This window comes from Carya illinoinensis, chromosome 7 (assembly GCF_018687715.1).
Source record: "Carya illinoinensis cultivar Pawnee chromosome 7, C.illinoinensisPawnee_v1, whole genome shotgun sequence".
In the NCBI taxonomy this organism is placed as follows: domain Eukaryota; kingdom Viridiplantae; phylum Streptophyta; class Magnoliopsida; order Fagales; family Juglandaceae; genus Carya; species Carya illinoinensis.
Window position 1 is genome coordinate 19,912,589 of NC_056758.1, and position 19,729 is coordinate 19,932,317.

Here is a 19,729-nt window from a genome sequence, read left to right on the forward strand (position 1 = left end):
AGACTTGGTTGTCTGGTTTGAATTAATAAACCAATTGAATAAAATAAGAGAGGAGGAATGCAATGCAAGACACGGCAATTAAAGAGGAATGCAAGTGGCCGAAATTGAGGTGTGAATGCAAGAATGAAGTGTGAAACCAATTGAGGTGTGAATGCAAATTGAGTGTGAATGCAAGATTGAAGTGTGAAACCAATTGAATGAGAGATGAACTAGCCAAGATGTTCGGCTATAAAATGGGTGCAGTCCGAAGCTTACAAAAAAGAACAACTAGGACAACTCAAACTTAGACAAACACAACTCAACACACACAATTTTCTGCTATGTACTTGAAAGAATTAGTTCCTTTTTGTTTTAAGAAATTTTGTTTCTCCTTTTAGTTTCAAAGCTTTGTTGTTTTAGCATTTTTATTAAGTGTATTAAGATTTGTTCTAGACTTTTATTTCATTAAGAGTAATACCTTAATATTAAGTGTGCTAGTTTGTTTCATTACTAGTTTATTTCATGTAACAAAAAGAAATTGTTTTAGAAGTTTTAATCAAGTGTGCTATTTTGTTTCATAAAGAATTGTTTTAGAAGTTCTAATTAATTGTGTTACCTTAATTTATTGCAAGAAAGGTTTGGTTTTAAGCTTTTGTTTTTGTTTTTGATTTTTCTGAACATCATACGTGGAGAGCAGAGGAATTGTTATAGAGTTTTTATTAAATGTTTAGAGATTAATTTTCAAGAGTGATACGTGAGAAATTGTTCCTTTTTGTTTCGAATTTCAATTGAATAGTGAAAGGAAGTTTTCGTTTAGACTTTCCGTTCCCTATTTTATTTAACTTCAATTTAAAGTTTATAGAATACTTTTGAGTTTCTGTATACTTATTTCGTGTTATTTATTTTTCTTACTTCTTTAAGTTTTCATTTAAATGTGATTACAACTATTATGTGTTATTTTGAGAATTCGTGATTTAATTACAAAGATGAATTCTAGAATCTTGGTTTTGGGCATTTTAAATTTTCCGTTCATGTTTTGTCAATTACTTTCTAATTTAGTTTAATGCTTAATTTAGTTTTATTAATTTCTGAGTTTAATTTATTAGTCCTTTACATTCCAATCCAACAAACAAAAAAATCAAAAGACATGAATCTAGTCCATGACTAGTACCCTTTTCCATCCTTTGCATATACCATCATTTTATTTTCTCTTTGTGAAGTTTTTCACATTTTTTTCAACGAGTTTAATTTTAAGCAACTTTCCCTGAGGAGACGATCTAGGAATTTATTCCTAATTATTACACGACATCCTCCTGCACTTGGGATAGCATTAGTGCTACTCATTTTTGCGTGAGTCAAGTTTTTGGCGCCGTTGCCGGGGATAAGTTGTCTAACTTAAATTTAAACTTGTTATTTTATTTTATTTTTCTTTACCATATTATCTCTGGTTACTCATCTCATTTGCATCAACCACGCATCTCTACCATATTAGATTGATGTTTCTTGTCATGGGTAAGAGACACTTCAAATAGGTTGCTTAGAGTCACATCGAGTGTTGAGAGTAATATACCCAGCTTGGAGATAGATAGCTCGTCTGTCTTTTCTTTGAGTGAACTAGGTGACGAAATTGAAATTGAATCAGAAAACATGGCTGCACCTGCACCACGCACTCTTAAGGACTATTTGCAACCCACTCGTACCACTACACCTTCATGCATAATTTTACCTGAAAATGCACTAAATTTCTCTATCAAGCATGGCATGATGTCAGTGATACCTCAGTTCCACGGGATGGATTCTGAGAGTCCTTACTAGCACTTGACAGATTTTGAGCTGGCTTGTGCTACTTTTATCACTAGGGCTGTTACTGATGAATTCATTAGACTTCGTTTATTTCCTTTTTCTTTAAAGGATAAAGCGAAGATTTGGTTTAACTCTTTGAGACCTAATTCCATTTCTAGTTGGTCTGACATGCAGCGTGAATTCTTACAGAAATTTTTTCCTTTTCAGAGAACTCAATTTTTGCAGGAACAGATCAGCCAGTTTAATCAGAGACCTGATGAGACCTTTCAGGCTAGTTGGGAAAAATTTAAAGATTTGGTGAACATTTGTCCACATCATGGTTTTGAATCCTGGAGGCTGGTGAGCTATTTTTACACTGGTCTCACTCCGGAATGCAAGCAATTTGTTCAGACAATGTGCAATGGGGAGTTCTTCAACAAAGAACCTGATGAAGCACTATCATTTTTCGATTACCTTGCTGAGAGCACACAACAATGGAACACTCGTACTGATCGAGTTCCATTAACAGCACAGCCAATGAGGGCTATTTCTGGAGGGGGCAGATATGAGCTTAAAGGAGACACTGATGTTCAAGCCCGAATAACTGCATTGACTAGAAGAATGGAGGTCATGGAAAAGGAAAAGGTAAAGGTTGCGAAAGTAGCAGAGGCATGTTCTATATGTGCTAATTCAAACCATAAGACCCAAGACTGCCCAATTATGCTAGTATTTCAAGAAGGTGGGTCTGAGCCAATACAATCAACTAACTGGGTCAATCGAGCACAGAATCAACCTTTCTCCAACACATATAATCCGGGATGGAGAAATCACCCAAATTTCTCATGGAGAAATGATCAGCTTGGTCGGTCCCCACCACCTTAGCAGCAGCCATTTAATCAAGGTGCTCCTCAGCACCAGTATCCGCCATATCAAAATCCTCAGAGCTATCCTTATGTAGCTCCTCCTGGATTTCAACCTCATGTAGCTGGACAAAGCCCTCAGCCTTCATCATCTGCCAAGAAGACTCTAGATGACAGTATGGCTCAGATGGCCAATACACTTAAGCAATTCATGCAGATTCAGGCCACCACAAATAATCAAAATACTCAGGCCATAAATGAGTTGCGTGGTACTGTTAAAACATGAGCACAACCTTGAGCACCCTAGAGAAAGGAAAATTTCCTGCACAGCCTCCACCTAATCCTCAAGTATACAGACAACAACAACATCAAGTGCATAATGTCTCAGGAGACGTTATTGAGACAACAAAAGCTGTTCTTACTTTGAGAAGTGGGAAGGAAGTTTCCCGACCTGAGATGACCATAGACACAGAGGTAATTGCTCCTACACCTAAAGATGCAGCAGAGACGGATGAAGCTGAAAAAGAACCAGAGGTAGCGAGACCAGAACAGAAGAAGCCTGTGAGTGCAGATGCTGAAACTAGTAAGGGATACCAAGCTGTGGTACCCTATCCTCAGAGATTGGCAGCTGGCAAAAAGAACAAGTATCACACGGAAATTCAAGAGATTTTCAAGCAAGTGAAAATCAATATTCCACTCTTGGATGCCATACAACAAGTGCCTTCATATGCAAAATTTTTGAAGGACTTGTGCACGGTGAAGAGGAAGCTGAATGTGAAGAAGAAAGCTTTCCTAACAGAGCAAGTTAGTGCATTAATATTGAGCGAGAGTCCTCAGAAGTTTGGAGATCCCGGCTCTCCCAACATCTCCATTATGATTGGTGAATCACGAATTGGGAGAGCTTTACTTGATCTGGGGAGTAGTGTGAACTTGCTACCGTTCTCAGTATATGAGCAGTTGGGATTGGGTGAGCTGAAAAAGACCTCCATCATGCTACAGTTAGCTGACAGATCAGTTAAGGTACCGAAGGGTATTGTAGAGGACGTGTTAGTCCAGGTGGACAAATTCTACTACCCAGTAGATTTTGTGGTTCTTGACATGCAGCAGCCGGTCTCCACTATTTACCAAGCTCCTGTCATCCTAGGAAGACCATTTCTAGCTACATCAAATGCTTTGATCAATTGTAGAAGTGGAGTTTTGAAGCTTACCTTTGGGAACATGGCACTTGAGTTGAACGTTTTCAACGCTTACAAGATGCCGGCACATTTTGATGACACAAGTGATTTGAATGCTGTGGAGAGTTTGACACCAACAGATTTTATTTGCTCAACTTCTCCTTTCTCTGATGATGATTATATTTTTCAAACACCTGAATTTTTACTTGATGAGAAAATTGATCATATTGATGAAGATGACTTTGATTTTTTTGATTGTTTTGCAGATTCATCTTTACCACTTGAAGTACAATTTGCGGGAGCAAGATCGAAACCCCAGTTCGAAGCTCTACCACCACCACACATACTTAGATCTTCAGAGGAAGAAGTTCCTCAGTTGGAACTGAAACCGCTTCCTCAAGATTTAAAGTATGCGTTTGTTAGACCTGAAGAAGGAACTTTTCCGGTGGTGATTTCCTCAAAGCTAAATCAGAAGGATGAAGCCCAGTTGATTGAAGTATTAAGAAAGCATCGAGGCGCAATTGGTTGGACAATAGCCGACATCAAAGGCATTGATGCCGCTGTATGTACCCACAGAATCCATCTTGAAGACGATGCTAAACCAGTTCGTGATGCTCAACGTAGGCTCAATCCTACCATGAAGGAAGTCGTGAAAGAGGAAGTGCTTAAGCTACTCGCAGTGGGTATCATTTATCCCATCTCAGACAGTAAGTAGGTAAGTCCAACTCAAGTGGTACCAAAGAAATCTGGTTTGACTGTCATAAAAAATGAAAAAAATGAGTTGATTCCAACTACAATGGTTACTGGCTGGAGAATGTGCATTGATTATAGAAAACTTAATTCAGCCAGTAGGAAGGATCATTTTCCTTTACCATTCTTGGATCAAATTTTGGAAAGAGTAGCTGGTAATGCATATTATTGTTTATTGGATGGCTATTCTGGTTATTATCAAATTGCTGTAGCACCTGAGGATCAGGAGAAAACCACTTTCACCTGTCCTTTTGGCACTTTTGCTTTTACTAGAATGCCTTTTGGTTTGTGTAATGCTCCAGCTACTTTTCAGAGATGCATGATGAGTATTTTTTCTGACATGATTGATGATATTTGTGAAATATTCATGGATGATTTCTCTGTTTTTGGAAAATCCTTTGAGAGTTGTTTGCATAATTTGGCACGTATTCTCCAGAGATGTAAGGAAAAAAATCTTTTACTTAATTGGGAGAAATGCCAATTTATGGTTACTCAGGGCATTGTATTAGGGCATATTGTTTCTTCTGAGGGTATAAAGGTTGACAAGGCAAAGATTGAATTAATATCTAAACTTCCTATCCCTAGGACAGTTAGGGATATTCGTTCTTTTCTTGGTCATGCTGGCTTTTATAGGCGGTTTATTCAAGGGTTTAGTTCCATTGCAAAACCTTTGTGCACTCTTTTACAAAATGATATTGAATTTGTTTGGACTGATGAGTGCCAAAAAGCTTTTGATACCTTGAAAAAGTCGCTTACCACTGCCCCTATTGTGCAACCCCCGCATTGGGACCTCCCCTTTGAGATTATGACAGATGCTAGTGACTATGCCTTAGGAGCTGTTTTGGGGCAGCGAGTGGATAACAAACCTTTTGTGATTTATTATGCCAGTAGAACCTTGAATGATGCCCAGAAAAATTATACCACTAATGAAAAAGAATTGCTTGCAGTTGTTTTTGCACTTGATAAATTCCGGGCTTATATTCTTGGTTCTCCTGTTACTATTTTCACTGACCACTCTGCTCTTACGTATTTGTTGGCTAAGAAAGATGCAAACCCATGCTTGATTCGCTGGATTCTATTACTTCAAGAGTTCAACATCAACATTAAGGATAAAAAAGGAGTTGAAAATGTGGTAGCTGGTACCTCTCTAGATTGTCATCATCTCCTTCTTCGAATGTCAGCCTTCCTCTTGATGATAGTTTCCCGGATGAGCAGCTGTTTGTGGTTGATGGAGCTCCCTGGTATGCTGACATAGTCAATTATCTGGTGACTGAGCGAATGCCTTCTGAATGGCCAACCCAAGATAAGCGTCGGTTTCTATCTGAGGTAAAACATTTCTACTTTGATGACCCTTATCTTTTCAAGTATTGTTCGGATCAATTGATTCGGAGATGCATTCCTAATGATGAGTTTTCTTCAGTATTGAGATTTTGTCATACGGGTGCATGTGGTGGTCATTTTTCAGCAAATAAAACAGTGGCAAAAATTTTGCAAACTGGTTTTTATTGGCCTTCCATGTTTAAGGATGCTTACAATTTTTGTAAAGCATGTGAGTCTTGTCAAAAGTTGGGAGCCATTAGCAAAAGAAACATGATGCCCCTTTCCCCCATTCTTACTTTAGAAATCTTTGATTGTTGGGGAATAGACTTCATGGGACCTTTTCCGGTTTCCTTTGGAAACACATATATTTTATTGGTTGTGGACTATGTTTCAAAGTGGGTTGAGGCCATCGCTTGCAAAACCAATGACCATCATGTTGTACTAAAATTTTTACAATCTTTGTTTGCTCGATTTGGCATGCCCAAGGTTATCATTAGTGATGGGGGTTCTCATTTTTGCAATAAACCATTTTCTACACTTGTGAAGAAATATGGTATCACACACAGAGTTTCTACCCCTTATCTTCCTCAAACAAATGGGCAAGCTGAATTGGCAAACAGAGAAATAAAAATCATTCTGGAGAAAACAGTAAATCCTAATAGGAAAGATTGGTCAGTTAAGCTTCTTGATGCTCTGTGGGCTTATAGGACAGCTTTTAAAACAAATCTAGGGATGTCTCCCTATCGATTAGTTTATGGTAAAGCTTGTCATTTACCTGTTGACATTCAGCATCGAGCTCTTTGGGCCATAAAACATGTTAACATGTCACTTGATAAAGCTTCAGGGCTGAGAAAATTACAGATCAATGAATTAGATGAAGCTCGCCGGAATGCTTATGACGACGCGCAAATGGCAAAAGAACGCATGAAAATTCTGCATGATCAGAAAATTCATCCAAAGCATTTCACACTTGGCCAGGAAGTTCTTCTTTACAACTCTCGCTTGCATATTTTTCCTGCAAAGTTGAAATTCCGATGCAGTGGGCCGTACATTGTAAAGACCGTTCATCCTCATGGCGCAGTAGACATTGTCAATCCGAAGAATGGTAATAGCTTCACTGTCAACGGACAACGTCTAAAGTCATTTCTGAAGGTCTTTGATCCACATGATGAGATCTTGCTTGTGCAAGACCCCAGGGAAGTGTTTTAAGTTGTTTTTCCTTCTTTACAGTTTTCTTTACTTGCTTTTTTTTTATTTGTTCGTTTGCTTTGATTTTATATTTCATGTTGATTGTTTGTTTTGCTTGCTTAGTTCTGTGCACTTTGTTTTCTTTCGTTCGATTCATTGAGGACTATGTCTCTCACTAGTTGGGGGTAGCATGTGTGCACATATATATATAACAAAAAAAAAAAATTTGAAATTTGAGCATCTTGGTGGAGTGGTTGAGCAAGATCATTTGTGAAGATTTATTTTCAAGTTTAAACATAGAGCATGATTTTTGATGCATCATATTATGTTGATATGTGGCTTGAAACACCAGGATGTTATAGTTATTGAGACGAAACTTGATAAAAAATTTTGTAGAACGAAAGGCAAAGTTTGAAGGACATTTTGCACATGCTTACGCTTGTAGTGTTCCTTATTTACCATTCATTGATTTAATACTGGAGAAGTAAACTGCAGGACTACCGAGCCATGCCAAAAAGAAAAAAGAAAAGAAAAGAAAAAAAAAAGGATTGAAAAAAAAAAAAAAAGAAGAGAGAAAATGAATAAAGGCAACTTAGAGAACTTTCCTAAGTAAAAAGGGCTAGAAACAGTTACCCAAGACTTTGGGGGTTGAGTATCCAACCTTTAAAAACAGAGCTGGCGTGAAAACTGCTAGTCCCTTGGGCTGAGGTAGTTAGAATCAGCAATGATTAAATCTTAAGGTTGAAAAATCCTATGACAAATCATGGCTAGTAATGAGGAACACACAACCAATTTAGCTCCACACACACATTTGAGTCCTGAGATGTTTGCCTTAATTCTGTGTGAAAGATTGTTGAGATAGTCTTGATGGGTATAACCCTTGGGGGTTGAGCAGTAACATGTCACTTTTGTGAGAATTCAGAATTGTGTTCGATTGTTTTTATTTGGATTTTGATCTTTATGCAATATTCATCTCAATTAATTTTCACTATTTTGCTCAAGGATTAACAAAAAGCTAGTTGGGGGGTGTGATTGAGCTGAAATATTGTATATTTTAGCTATTTAAAACCAATGTATTTTAAATTCATCATGACATTATTATTGCTTTTAAATGGAAAATAGTTAAAATGAATAAATCAAAGTTGTGATTTTAATTGATTAAAAGCATGAATTTCTGCTTGAATTCTACCAACTATTGATTACTGTGCATTCTAGTCCATAATTTTTCTTGCTTTCCTTTATCATTTGCATTTGTACCATTGTTTTTCTTGTTCTTCATGTTCATAAAGTTTCTTGAGCTATCTTTCCATCTTTTGGGTTCAATTCATGAACCTCAAAAGATAGAAGCACTTCTTGCCATCTTTGAATGGAAGTTGCTCAAGCTAATTTTTCATTTGTGTTATTTTGTTGTTAAGTGTTTTTTTTTTTTAATCTCCATCTCCATTTTTCATGCATACCATGGTTAATTACGTTCATGCCTTGTTCATACTTTGTCTTAAGCTTTCCCACCATTCAAACAATCCCAACTCCATCTAACCTCATACATGACTACACCAATCACCCCACAAATCCACCAACTCATTTCCAACCCACCTAAATTATACATTAATTGAAAGGCTGCTTGTTTGGCTTAACTTACATCGGTTGGTGCAGCTAAATTAAGGTGAGGAACATGTGATGGATTGGTGCAATCAAAGGCTGCTGCTATCTCCACCGAAATGAAGGAAAAAGAAGGTTGCTGTCCACCGAATCTACATTGAAGAATTAGGCTACCTCTCCACCGAATTTGACATGGCAGCCATCTAAAGATATATATATATATATATGGGAGTTGTGTTGTGCTGGACGAAAAAGAGAGCAATCGGTGGAAGGTGATTAGCTGGAATTGAAGGGAGACGTGTGGAGTTGAAGGGAGACGTGTAGGCCAAAGAAGAAGTCGGCTGGAATTATTTTTTTGGAGGTGTGTAGGTCGGTTGGATGTAAGTGAGGTGCAGGAGAGAGGTGATTGAAGGGGGAATGAATTGTGAGGGAGTTTGGACCGACTAGAAGCAGTAGGTGAATGAAGTATTGTGTGCTGAAATTGAAAACAAAAAGATTGAAGAAGTCAGCTAGGAGGCAATGAAGAAACCGTGCATGAAGTTAGTCAACAAGTTAGGCAAGAAGTTAGCCAAGAAGTTAGGCATGAAGACTTGGTTGTCTGGTTTGAATTAATAAACCAATTGAATAAAATAAGAGAGGAGGAATGCAATGCAAGACACGGCAATTAAAGAGGAATGCAAGTGGCCGAAATTGAGGTGTGAATGCAAGAATGAAGTGTGAAACCAATTGAGGTGTGAATGCAAATTGAGTGTGAATGCAAGATTGAAGTGTGAAACCAATTGAATGAGAGATGAACTAGCCAAGATGTTCGGCTATAAAATGGGTGTAGTCCGAAGCTTACAAAAAAGAACAACTAGGACAACTCAAACTTAGACAAACACAACTCAACACACAATTTTCTGCTATGTACTTGAAAGAATTAGTTCCTTTTTGTTTTAAGAAATTTTGTTTCTCCTTTTAGTTTCAAAGCTTTGTTGTTTTAGCATTTTTATTAAGTGTATTAAGATTTGTTCTAGACTTTTATTTCATTAAGAGTAATACCTTAATATTAAGTGTGCTAGTTTGTTTCATTACTAGTTTATTTCATGTAACAAAAAGAAATTGTTTTAGAAGTTTTAATCAAGTGTGCTATTTTGTTTCATAAAGAATTGTTTTAGAAGTTCTAATTAATTGTGTTACCTTAATTTATTGCAAGAAAGGTTTGGTTTTAAGCTTTTGTTTTTGTTTTTGATTTTTCTGAACATCATACGTGGAGAGCAGAGGAATTGTTATAGAGTTTTTATTAAAGGTTTACTTTTGAGTTTCTGTTTACTTATTTCGTGTTATTTATTTTTCTTACTTCTTTAAGTTTTCATTTAATAGTGATTACAATTGTTATGTGTTATTTTGAGAATTCGTGATTTAATTACAAAGATGAATTCTAGAATCTTGGTTTTGGGCATTTTAAATTTTCCGTTCATGTTTTGTCAATTACTTTCTAATTTAGTTTAATACTTAATTTAGTTTTATTAATTTCTGAGTTTAATTTATTAGTCCTTTACATTCCAATCCAACAAACAAAAAAATCACAAGACATGAATCTAGTCCATGACTAGTACCCTTTTCCATCCATTGCATATACCATCATTTTATTTTCTCTTTGTGAAGTTTTTCACATTTTTTTCAACGAGTTTAATTTTAAGCAACTTTCCCTGAGGAGACGATCTAGGAATTTATTCCTAATTATTACACGACATCCTCCTGCACTTGGGATAGCATTAGTGCTACTCATTTTTGAGTGAGTCACAACTACGTCCTTAATCCATCCGACCCCCGAACTCCTCGGACTCAGTTCGAAATCAACCAACCAATCTAACAATTTACTGTAAGAGAAAAAATATATTTAAATCTGAAGTGAAGTTTGAAAAATACTTACAGCGTTATAAGGCATTTTTTGAAAGCTTACGACGTTGCGAACGGCAGAGGAAAAGCAATGTAACAGTGTATTTTACACTGTGGCCATGGGTTGTAAATTACCCACTTTTGAATGGAGACAAACAAAGACATGAAATTGATAGGGAATGGCCAAGGGATTTTTATGAAGCTAATGGAAGTGAGCTTTGGTCGTGGGTGTTGGTGGAAAAGGCGGTGGAAGTGCAAAAAGGGGCTGATCAGAGTTGAGCTCATGGGAGCTGCTCCGGCAACGGATCGGGGCCAAAAATGGGTGGGTTAGGACAGCAAGAGGTAGGGGAAGAAGTGGTGAAGAGGTGGTGGCCGGAGGTGGAGTGACGGCGTCGAAAAAGGCAAAAAGCCGTGCAGCTTAGATTGGCTGTAGGGGGTGATCGGCGGCACAGATGGGGCTGGAAATTGGTGGGGGTGTTCACTGGCCGGAGGGGAGTTGATTGGTGGGGGTGGTGTCGGCCACGTTGGCCGGCAGCGGTGTTTCTGGGCTGAGGACAGACCGGCAATGGGAGAGAGGAGAGAGAGCTGCTGCACTCGCACGGGAAAGAAGAGGAAAAAGAAGAAGAAAAAGAAAGAAAGAAGAAAAGAAGAAAAGGAAAAAGGGAAAAAGAGAAAAGAAAAGATGGAAAGAAAATGAGGTCCAATCCTGATCTCTGAAAACCAAAAACTAACCCGACGAAAATGATTTTAAAAGGCATAAAACGACTAAATTAAAATAAACACTACATCAAACTAAAATAAAATCAATTTAAAATACAATACTTAAAAATAAAAGAGCTAATATAGTAATTAAATTAAAAACCCCTTAAGTGAAAATACACGTAAAAATGGGGTATCACACCAATTTTATTGAAATACCCTCATTTATGGCAGAGGAAAACCAGGTTATAGACCGAGACCTAGGATTACAAAATAAGCGAAAAAGTCTGAAACCAGGTGTCAAAAGAAACCTAGGTGTCTCTAACCAGAAAGAAACAAAACAAGGAGAACAAAACAAAACGAGCAAAAGGAAAGAAGAATCGCACCTGCAAAACAGATGTTAGCACAAGAAATAACAAAACAATAAAGTAAAAGACTTACAAAACCAGCATGACAAACAAAACTCCACAAAAGAGATGAGCGCAAAGATGGGAAAGCCCAATTTATCCAAGTGAATTAAGCCTCAAGGAATCCTAGGCATATATATCCCCAATAAGATTCCAATACGTGTGAAGGCCAGACGCACCACTCCGAGCCAACCAGTCAGCAACTTTATTTCCCTATCTATAGACATGCCAAACCACGCAAACCATAGAATCGGTAAGAGAAAGAATATCCTCCCAGAAATCCTCCAAATACCACACACCAAATCTCTTCCTATTCCACCACGAGATCACCACTTGAGAATTTAATTCAATTTCCACAAAGTTAATCCCCGAGTGTTTATAGGCTTTAAGACCCGACATAAGAACTAACAACTCAGCTCTATTATTTGATCCAAAACATATATGAGAAGTAAACGCATGAACCAGATGACCTCGATCATTTTTAATAATTCCACCCCCCTAAAGAACCTAGGTTACCAAGACTACTGCCATCTGTATTCAACTTGAACCACCCTTGGGCAGGCTTTTGCCAAGATGCTGTCTAGCGGGAACCAAAGCCAGAATGTGCAAAGCCTGCAAAATCTCCAAATCTTCCATGGAGTATTTTTTAACCTTATTCATGTCTTGACACATAGAAACCATCCAGAGCTTAATAGCATGCCAAACCAAACTGAAAGACACTAGTCGACCCTCCATATGAGCAGTACATCTTCAACGCCAAAGATGCCAAGTAATAATAGAAGGAAGAAACCCTACCATGCGTCCCACTTAAGAAGAGGAAGACGCACGTCGAAACCAGGCTGTCACTGTCTCCATTCAAGTACGACCAAGAGGAAGACCAAAGATAGAGCCATCATAATGCCATACCTTTGCAGCAAAATCCCCTTTAAACAACACGTGATTTTGATCTTTATAATTACCTTGATCACAGTAATCACAACGAGAAACTATCGGATTCCCAATACGTCGAAGACAATCACCAATGCTCAAAGCCATATTCCATGCTTTCCACATAGAAACCAAAATTTTAAGAGGAAGCAACTTATTCCACATCCAAGAATGCCAATCCATGCTTGAACCTCGTATACGGATACAATCCCAGACTGATTTAGTATTGAAACTATCACTCTCATGCTTTGTCCAAATCAACACATTAGAAGCCCCCTTACAACTGACCAAAGCCTCCATAATGTCATCCACATTATCCTGGCCCACTAAAGTAGTAACAGCTCCACATCCCAACTATTAGATAGCTTACAATCCTTAACTTTAAGTAGCGAGTTTCCCACAAGTTGGAAATCATCAATTAACGGACCCCTATCCCTCCATTTATCATACCAAAATAAAATGTTCCCATCCCTAACACCCCACTTGGAGTTATTTTGCATACCAGGAATACTTTTAACGATCATTTTCCAAAATCCCATACCCTTTTTCATGTCAATGAGAGACCAAGGGGAAGACCCCACATTTTTTCCTTAAAGAATCTAGCCCATAAGGACTTACCTTGAATTAAGTTCCAAGCAAACCGCATGTGCAAGGCTTTTTGTACATCATCCGAGTTACGCAATCTCAAACCACCTTTCTCAATTGGCTTACAAATAGTCCCATGCCATCAACCATTTTTTTTTCTTTACCATTCACCTAACCCCCAAAAAAAGTGCTCATCATTCGATTTAAGAATTTGATAATAGATTGGGGAACTTGCAAAACACCAAACAGATATAAAGCCATGCTAGAAAGCACATACCGAAGAAGAATCAGACGTCCACCTAAGGAGAGGATCTTCATTTTCAAGCCACTTATTTTTTCCCAGACTTTATTCACCATCTCCTCCAAATGCACATGCTTGAGATGCCCCAAAACAATTGAAACCCCTAGATATTTAAAGGAGAGAGAACCTTCTGAGAACCTTGACAGCCTTTTGAGAGTTGTCTTTTGGACTAAAGAGATTTTTTGAGAAAAAAACATGGAAGTTTTTTCTTTATTGATCATCTGACCTGAACAAGTTTCATACTTATCGAACACCCGTAAAAGTTCCGTAACAAAATTTCTTACTACCATTCAGAAAAATCACAATTTCATCAGCGTACATAAGATGAGAAATCTTAGGAGTACCTCGAGCTTGGGAAAATTGCCCAATCTTGTTCTCTGCCACACTATGCTTCATAAGTCTAGAAAGAACCTCTTGAAGAATAATAAAAAGATAAGGAGAGAGGGGATCCCCCTGCCGTAACCCATGACCACCTTGAAAAAAACTTTTTGTCGTACCATTAAGCATCACAGAATACCAAATATTTCAAAAGCAAGCATGAATTAATTCACAGAAAGGGGGAGAGAAGCCAAAACAACGAAGCACCTCCAACAAAAAAATCCAATCCACTCGGCACCTTGATGAATCTCTTCCAGAGAAGTAAACTCAATCCCATCTAGGGTTCTCATCTCTTGAATTCTTGTACAGCTTTTGCTAGTGATTACGCCCAAAGAATAATGCGGTAGTTGTAGCACAGCTTTGGGGTGTCGATTCCACAGGGAGACAATTTAAAAGAATAGCAAAGGAACAAAGAAACTAAATGAAAAATATTAAATAAGTTATGGAGAACAAAGTTTAATTTTAACTGCAAAATAATAGTGAAGCAAAGTGATTAACGGAAAAAGTACTCAAATTTGACGAACAGTAAAGTGTCGGGAATCCCTTGCACAAATATGGTATTTTAATTATTCTTAATTCATTGGATAACTCAATTAGGAACTCAATTTACAAAATTTCCAATTGGAACGTATAGATTTATAAACCAAAATTAAATCAAATGTAACCCTTTAAAAAATCATTCACCACTTTTTAAATACGTAAATTACTATCCTTATTGAGAAAATTTAATGACGACAATATACTCAGGAAGTGATATTGCAGCAAAAAAATAAATCAATATAGATAAATAATTGATCCAAATATGTGACATCCCGTTTTTACATGTATTTTCACTGAATGAATATTTTAATTTAATTAAAATATTAGTTCTTTTATTTTAAATTATTGTATTTCAATTGGTTTTATTTTAATTGATGTGGTGTTTAATTTATTTTAGTTGTTTTATGATTTTTAATTTGTTTTCGCAGAATCAATTTTTGGACTCCGGAGGTGAGGATTGGACCTCATTTCTTTTCCCTCATCTTTTCTTTTTCTTTTATCTTTTTTTCTTTTTCTCTTTTCCTTTTCTGTTTCTTTTCCTTCTTTTCTTTTTTTTCTTCTTTTTCCTTCTTCTTTCTTCCCATCCTGCGTGTGACCTCTCTCCCTCTCCCTCCATTCATTCATTTAGCCCACCTAGTCGGCGCCACCTCCAGCCACCGTGACCCACCTCCACCTCCGGCGTGTCCCTCCCTCACCAGCGAGATCTACTGCACAGGTGGTGTGCTACACCGGCCACCCAATCTCTCTCTTTTCTCCTCCAAACAAATAGGTCTTCAAGCCTTTTTCTCTCCTCTTTGAGCCACCATACAAGGCCAAATCAGCCACCAAGCACCACCAATGGATTCACCACATCAAGGGCTTCCTCCCCACGTCTTTCTTTTCCCCCTAACTCTCTCTTTTTCTCCGATGGGTCTCCATAGCTAGAGTTTCGGCTGCACCACTGTATGCCACCGTACACGGCCACCCATGGTGTTTCACCACCACCATCTTGTTCCCCTCATCACCATGACCTTCCCCAAGAAATTTCATGGCCAATGGAGTTGTGTATAGCCCTCACTCTCCCTCACTCTCCAAAGCCAAAATTAGCTTCAAGTGTTCGATCTGTCACTGTGCGCCGCCACCCACGGCCAACTCTCACTTCTATTAGCTTAATAAACATCCCTAGGTCATTCCCTATCAATTTCGTGTCTTGATTTGTCCCCATTCGAAAGTGGGTTATTTACAACCCATGGTGATAAAGGGTTAGAATTGCATAATTAAGTTGTTTAAATGAGTGATTTATTTTATCAAATAAGGATTGAACACTTAATTATGCATCAAATTCTAATATTGAATGTCAAATTAATTGATGCCAATATTTTTGCACATCAAAGTCTCATATTTGCCCTTGAAATACTTAAACTATAATATCATTTCATTTATATATTGTAGGGCATTTATGGAAGGAAAGAAAGAATGGGACCTATGAGAAAATAGAAGAATTGATTATGGTTTTATGGAATCTCATCTAATAGAGATCAATTGCACTTCACTCGAACAGCCAACAGCAGGAGCACGCCGAACATATCATGCTGGACACAGCACGTTACAGTAGAGTGGGGCTAGTTTATTTTATTTTTCACTCTCTTTTCGTTGGAGACCTTCATGCAGTAAGGAAACTCACACATGCAAAAAATGTGGGACCAGCTCACACATCCAGAAAACGTGGGAGCAGCTCACACATGCAATAAACCTGCAGCAAGGAAACTCACACGGACGGACAGCACGCACTTGGAAAGCAGGAGCAATGCAGCTCATGCATCATTTCGTTGGAAAGCAGCATTTGGCATGTGAAGCTGAGAGATGGAAGCACGTTGTAGACAACAGGATGCTGGAACTCACGAATGGAAGGGAAACAAATCAACAAACACAACCGGACAGCAGCACACCACACGTGCTGACCATTGCAAGATAAATAGAACGAAGCACATGGTTGGAAGACAAGCTATTCACTTCACCTTTCTTGCTTCTGCAGATGGAAGTTGAACATGCAGCAGCAGAGCTTTTTATTTTCTTTCTTTTCCGGGTAGCTGGCAGCAACGAGCAGCAGCAGAGTTTATTCCTTCTTTTTCATTTGGGTAGCTGGCAACAACAGGAGCTTTTACTTCTTTTATTTCTTTCCTTCTCATTGGAGACGCTGGTAGTTTTTCTTTGTTTAGACTTCACCTGGTTTTTGTTTAGCAGCAGAGTAGAGTAGTCTGAAGTTTATTCATTTTCTCTTCTTTTTCATTTGGATGGAAGGCAGTTTGCTTTGTCTTCATGCATTTAATTTTCATTTAGACATTGGCATGCTATTGGTCTATACGGTTGGAGGTGTTTTCTAGATCAAGGACTCATCTTTCATTTTCGTTTTGGAGTTGTTAGTTTTCGGACGCAGGGCAGCTTTAGTTTTTCTTCTTATTCTTTTTGTTCTTTTCATTTATGCTAGAGCTACAGACACTAGACCTCAAGGTCGGCTAGTTTTCATTTATTGTATTGCTTTTACTTTGAGACCTCAGGAACTAGGTGGCTTGAATTTATTTTCTTGTTTTCATTTTTTTACGTTGCAAACGGAACTCTCTATTTTTTTGCTTCATTTTCTATTTTGGCTGGGACGGAACTCTGTCTCTTGCTCGGCAGCTTCTTCTACCGTTCATTCGGCTGGTTATTTGTTTTCTTTTTCTGCTTTTAGTTTTCAGGCTGAGGTTTACAGACCTGGGGAGATTTTTAGCTTTAGTTACTCTTTTCGTTTGGGGGTAGACTTAGAGGGTCGACAGAGAGCTCTTCTTTTTGGGACTCATCTTTTTCGTTACAGACCAAAAGTACGGCTGGAATTTTCATTTTGGATGCAGCTTTTTTTGTTTTCATTTGGGTAGGGAGTCGGTGGCCTTGCAGCGCTGGTTTCATTTTTTTTTTGCTTTACGTTGTAGTGTTTTTTTTTTTTTTTTTGATCACCAAAGAAACATAGTGTTATTCATCAAAATATCCATTACATCAAAGCATCATGACTAATAACTTGAGAAACAAACTCAGGAAAAGAATGCCACCAAATTACAAGATCATCTATATGCCATGAATGTCTAGCTAAACAATGAGCCACAGCATTGGCCATCCGACCCTTATGCTTTATAGAAACTTTAGGAAATCTTTGCAAGAGCCTTCTGATCTCAAAGACCAAGTTCCCCCAGATAGAATCCTGATTTGTAGCAAGAGTTTGTACCACCAGAAGGGAATCTAGTTCCACCTCAAGCTCAGCAATTCCCAGAGGTAAGCAAATCTGAAGGCCTCTTAACACAGCCAGAAATTCAATCTCCATTGGGTCTGTTACTTCATGTTCTGGTTTACAGGCTGTGAAAATCACCTGTCCCTTCTCATCTCTTAGAACCACTCCTACTCCCGAGCTGCACTGGTCCTGAAAGATAGCACCATCAGTATTAAGCTTCAAGGCACCTACCTGTGGAGCTATCCAATTACACACAGGCTTTACTCCCTTTCTCTGATCTGCTAGAGCTGATTTCTGTTCTTGCTGAAGTGAAAAAGCTTGATCCATAACTTGCTGAGGAGACAATCTTTGCTGCTCAAAGAGAAATTTATTCCTTCTGTGCCATAACCCCCATGTGCATAAAGCCATTGATTCCATCTCCTTTTCCTTTTTGCTTAATGCCAGCTGAAGCATAATCTGTACAAAGTCCAATAATCCTGAAGCTCCCTGCAGAAACCTGAGCTGCTCCAACAATGCATCTTTAAAAGTCACACAATTAAGCAAAGCATGATTTATATCTTCCTCCTCCATTCTGCACCATGGACACATAGCATCTGTCACCACCTTTTTAACTAGCAGATTCTTTAAAGAAGGTAAACCTTCTTTACAAACCCTCCATACAAAAATTTTCACTCGAGTAGGGACTTGCATTTTCCATATTTTCCTCCACATTGTTGTCTGATCTTCTCGAAATGATACCTCTCCTTCTTGGTTCCTGGCAACATCAGCCAAGAATAGTCTATAAGCACTTCTAACACTAAACTGACCACTCTTCTCATGTTCCCATACCAACTCATCAGGCCTACTAATAGAGGTTAACACCATATGCAACACCTCTTCAGCTTCCCTTGGAGGTAAACATCTTCTAACCTTTTCCACATCCCAACTTCGAGTTCTGTCATCAATTAATTCAGAAACCTTCCAGTTTAATTGGGACTGAGTAGTGGAACCCGAGACAGGCACCATTTTATGATTTGGTAACCAAAAATCAGACCATATATTAATGGCCTTACCATCTCCAACCCTCCACTTACAACCTTTCAGGAGATATTGCTTAGCTTCCCATATACCCCTCCACACAAAAGAAGGATTTGCTCCTAGTTTGGCCTCTTTAAAACTTGTAGAATGGAAATATCTAGCTTTATATAATTGATGAAGCAGCAGACTTTCTTCTTTAAGGATACGCCAACTCTGCTTTGCAAGAAGGGCCAAGTTAAAAGTTCTTAAATCCTTAAAACCCATCCCTCCATGCAACTTAGACTTACACATTTTCCTCCAACTAACCCAACTAATCTTATTTTCCTCTTTTCTCTGCCCCCACCAAAATCTAGCTATCAAACTTTCCAATTTTGAACACAAAGAGGCAGGTAATTTAAAACAACTCATGGTGTAAGTTGGAATTGAGAGGGCTACTGCCTTTATAAGTACTTCCTTACCCCCTTGAGATAACAATTTTTCCTTCCACCCTTGTAATTTAGTCCACACCCTATTTTGCAGCCCAGAAAAAGCTTGATGCTTTCCTCTACCCACCATTGGAGGCAATCCCAAATACTTATCATAATTTTGCTGCTGTTGGACACCCCAGAACTGCATAATCTCAGCTTTATTAGTGGAGGAGACATTCTTGCTAAAAACCATAGAAGTTTTTTCTTTGTTCACCACTTGCCCTAAAGCCTTTTCATAAACCTCCAATAAATGAAGGATATTTCTATTAGTTTGTGCTGTGGCCCTGCAAAATAACACACTGTCATCGGCAAACATAAGGTGGTTAATCTTTGGAGCACCTCTGCATACACAGATCCCTTCCACTACATCTTTGACATCAGCTTGTTTAAGGAGGGAAATAAGGCCTTCAGTACAGAGAATAAAAAGGTAAGGGGAGATGGGATCCCCTTGCCTTAACCCTCTTCAAGGATAGATTGGGCCTTTAGGTTCTCCATTCACCAAAATAGACAAAGAGACTGATTTAACACACAGCATCAGTAAACTAGTCCACTTATCACCAAAACCCATAGTTTTCAGAACTGATTCCAAGAAATCCCATTCTATTCGATCATAAGCCTTACTCATATCAAGCT